We start from the raw sequence: 4930 nt of genomic DNA, 5'->3' as shown, positions 1-4930 counted from the left end.
CTCACTTCCTGGCTTTCTCCCTACCTGCATCTATCCATCACTCCAGTTAACCAGCCTAAGGATTTTTAGGCTAATGAAATAATTAGATGTAGAGTAATATAATACACAGAAAGTCATGTTTTATAGTGTTTGTAAAAATAGGAGAGTTTGTCCTAATTTTAACTGAGAAAGAAAGAAAAATGTATCATTAACAGGATATTTAGACGCTCTGGTAGCCTGGTGCCTAAGGCACTTGACTGCCGACAAGAAGGCTAGTGGTTCAAACCCACCAGCCACTCCTTGGAAGGAAGATGGGGAAATCTACTTCCATAGTGATACTGCCTCAGAAATCCAAGGAGGGGTCGTTATGAGTTGGATCCGTCTCAATGGCACATAACAACAACAACAGGCTATCGGAAGGATCATTCATGACAGCATTCCCGGAAAAGGAAAATTTGTTAATCATTTGGGGAGATCAAAAGCTTTCCATGTTTCCAGTTCCCTGAAGCAGGCTGCCAAGCTTTCATTAATTGAATAAAATTAGAACACCTGAAATAGTTTCCCTAGAGTCCTGAACAAGTCTACCTGGTATCTCCAATTAAACTTTGTAATTGTGATTGTTTTTTCAGGGTTAAAACTCTTTGAATACAGTAATAGTAATTAACCTCTTTCACCCCATATTCCCAGAACAACTCTCAATTAAATCCCTAGAAGCAAACGAAAGCTTCAAATACCAGAGTTTATTTACAACCTATTTCAATAGAGGAAAAGACGTCACAGTCTGCAGATAGAAAAAGATGTCCAAAATTCCCTTTATCTTTGTAATTACAGACTAAGTGGTGAAAACAACCAGGAAGCAGACTCCAAGTCAATAATGATGGATTTTATGACAGTGCTATACAAAGATGGGCTATGCACAGTAAACTTTATGAATAATATCAATATTTATCCCCTGATGGAACTAAATGATCCTAAATATCTCTTCAATTCTGAGATTCTCTGAATCTAAAGTGTTCCAGTTTTTCAACTACTCAGAGTACTAAGAACATCATCTCCACATGTAGAACATGGAGATGAGATTAACATTTCTACACCAGCTAAACTGGAGAGCTGAGAAATTTTGCTTTTTTTTAAAAAAAAGTAAACTAGACTTAAGGTCTTGATTGAGCTTTATCTGACTTCTTACTCATTGCACCAATAACCAGAGCCTCTCTAAACTTGTTTCCTCTCTCTAAAAAATAAGGATAAAAGTTCATATAGTGTTTATCCCTAAAGAATACAAACCTTTGAACAGACAGACCTGGAACTGAATTTTGGCTCTACCACACACTAGTCATGTAACTTTAGGTAAGTTATTTAATCTTTATAGATTTTAGTGTTTTCATGCATAAAAAAAGATCATAGCAATACCTACTTCAAAGATTTGTTCAACTTATATGGATGAAATAGATTAAAACAACTGAGGAAAAAAATTGTAAGGAGAAAATGACAAATTCAATATTGATTGTAGATATTGTTTAATATCCCCCCCATCAAACTAATAGGTCAGGGAAATAAAAAAGAAATAGTATAAAAATGAAAGCTGCAAATCTAAAAATATTGGTAAGAAAATTTTGATCTAAGAAATAGAAGATACGTATCTTTTTCCAATGCTATTCAACTTTTTAAAGCACTTAACAAAGTGCCTGGCACACAATAGCCAATAACTCAATATGAATTAGTTATCAACACAATTATTACTTGAAGCCTAAAACTAGAAATCAAGGCCTGTTGAAAACATGACCATAGTGACTTCCTCTGTACAAAGCATTGGGCCAGTAATAGGGCCACTTGGTGGAAGTTACTGGGAGGTAAGATCAAGGTAAGAACAAATTTTCTAAGGATCAAAGATGTCCAAATTTGATATAAATTATATCAATAAGCAGTGACTTTCTTATAATCAAAAGATTGTAAGTGTATATACGGTTTCACTTTTTGGTCAGAACGAGGTACTAGATTTGGACCAGATGACTTCCTCGACTCCCAATACTGTGAAGTTTTAATAAAATCCAAGTTAGCACAATTCAAATGCTACAGAATACAGTATTTATAATGGATTGAACAAATACAAATCTGAAAAATTAAGGTCCTATTAATATTTAAACATAGAAAATGTGTGTTCTCAATTTTGAATTGTCTGCAGGATATAAATATTACTCTATTAAGTGGCAGAAGCATGTGCTGAAAGCTGAATGCCTTAGGAGGTCAACTAGTTTCAGGTGCTTTGCACTATCAAAGATTTTATTGTGTACAGAAGTCAAATCTAGAATTTCAAGTAGACACCTGTTATCACTTCTCCACAGCAAATTAATATTTTCACATTTATATTATTTATACAGACAAAGTCCACAGTATGTTTTTCTCCATATTTTACCCTTACAGTTGCCTGTTTTATTTCCATCTACCCTGCAGGCCTGGGAAGTCCTGCTTATTTTTTTGGCAAAGCATTTATGTAACAGCTACTTTGTGCCAGGTAGTACATTAGTTGTTTGCTTGCAAGTGCCTTATCTCACTTTAACCTTCACTATTACCCTAAGTACAATGTATATATGACATTTTCACTTACAAGTGAGAAAATTAGTCACCTCTATGGGCCACATAAATTGAATTCAGATTGTAGCCTTCCAACTGCAAAATACACCATGCACTTTCCACTATGCCATATCACTCTGTTTATACATGAAATTTATTTACACTTACATAGTTTGTGCTCCAATATTTTCTCACAAAATAGTTAACTAGATTTTTTTTTTATATCATTGTGTATGTTCATCTGGAACTTGCTCTTTTTTTTCCCAAAAAAAATCTTTCATTGCTAGGATTCATCCATTCTTTCACATGTTCATTCATTATTCACTATTGATTCTATTTCATTTTTAATATATTCCTGTTCATATTTCTCTGTCAAAGAGTATTTAAATTGTTTTCACAGTTTTGCTTCCACACCAGCAATTCTCTGAGGATTTCTACATCTCCTGATGTACATGTGCAAGTTTGTCTTGAGTGTAGTGAGGCCATAGAGTAGGCGAGTGTTCAGCTTCACAAGATATTTTCCATTATTTACCCAAGTGGTTGTTTCGTTTTACACATCCACCAGAAATATTTAAGATACTCTTCACCCACACCTTCTCCAATATTTGGCATTTTCAGATTTCCTATTTTTAGACAATTGGATGAGCATTAATCAGTATCTTGTTGTGGTTTTAATAAGGCATTCACTTGGTAGCTAGTAAAGTTGAGGATCTCTTCGTATGCTTACTATTTTATGTTTCTGTGATTTCCTACTAATATTTTTTGCTGATTTTTCCATTCAGTTATTTGTGTTTCTGCTATTGATTTGTAAGGATACTTTATATAGCTGGAATTTACCCATTTATTAACACAAAGATATTGTACTCACTAGCTGTCTTTACCCAGTTAAAGTCTTTTTTTGTCCATTTTGTCAGGTATCCTTTCAAAAGTAAGAATTAAAACTTAAAATATTTTAAAGACTATCTTAAATTGAACTCAAGAATGTATTAATAGCTCCTGTTATGTTTAAGATTTCATTGGCATCATTAAGAAAATCATCCCTACTCAATTTCAGACACACACTTATTTACATGTTTTTTTGATGTTTAAGTGTTGCTTTTATATTTCAATATGCCACTCAACTGGAGTTGATATTTGTGTAGGTAGTAATATAATTTTAATTTTCTCCATATGTGCAACCAATTTCCCACCTTCATTTTTTGAGTATTTCTTCTTTCTCCATTATCTGCCCCATCACATCAATAATATATCAAAGGACCCTCTTTTCCATGGGTCTATTTTATAGACTGTCTATTCTCTGTTCGATTTGTCTATCTACACAAATACTACATGTTCTTAAGTACAATACTTTTTATTGATATGTGATACTGTGTGGAGCTGGCACAGGACCCGGCAGTGTTTCCTTCTGCTGTACATAGGGTCGCTATGAATCAGAAATGACTGGATGGTACTTAACGACAACAAACATGTAGTACTGTAAAGTATCCCTCCAATACACTCTTGATAAATGTGGTCATAGTGGGCATCCTTCTTTTATTCCTGATTTTAAATGCTTCTAGTATTTCCTCATTTAGAATAATACTCATTGTAGCTTTTTGTTTCATTTTTTAAAACATTTTATTGTGTTTTAGGTGAATGTCTATACAGCAAATTAGTTTCCTATTCGACAGTACATACACAAGTTTTTCCACAAAATTGGTTACAATCCCTGCAGTATGTCAACATTCTCCAATTTTCCACCATTCCTTCCTGTTTCCATCCCTCCAGTTTCCTTGCCTCTCCTTGCCTTCTCATCTTTTGCTTTAAAGTAAATACTGCCCATTTGGTTTCATAGAGTTGATTTTCCTCATGGATGTTATTGTTTATTTTATAGGCTAATTTATTAATGGCCAAAAGATGACCTCCAGGAGTAGCTTCAGTTCCAGATGAAAAGGGTATGTTAGGGCAATAGTATCCAGGGTTCTTCCAGTCTCTATCAGTCCAGTAAGTCTGGTCTTTTTCTTCTTCATCTTCTTTTTTTGTTTGTTTTGTTTTTACCTTCCCTTTCACCCAAGGTGATATGTGTCTACCTTCTTGCTAGTGGCTTACACTCCATTTCCCACCCACCCCTCATAACCATCAAAGAATATTTCTCTTTTTGTGAAATCTTTTTCTTGATTTTTTACAATAGTGGTCTTATATAATATTTGTCCTTTTGTGACTGACTAACTTCACTCAGCATAATGACCTCTAAGTTTATCCATGTTATGAGATGGTTCACAGATTCATCATTGTTCTTTAACATTGCATGGTATACCATTTTGAGTATGTATCATAGTTTGTTGATCCTTTCCTCTGGTGATGGAATTTAGATGGTGTCCATCTTTTCTGCTATTGTGAC

The sequence above is a fragment of the Orycteropus afer genome, unplaced genomic scaffold (assembly GCF_000298275.1).
Source record: "Orycteropus afer afer isolate SDZICR_OR568_19922 unplaced genomic scaffold, OryAfe1.0 scaffold03319, whole genome shotgun sequence".
Lineage (NCBI taxonomy): Eukaryota > Metazoa > Chordata > Mammalia > Tubulidentata > Orycteropodidae > Orycteropus > Orycteropus afer.
Note: the sequence above shows the minus strand (reverse complement) of the source record.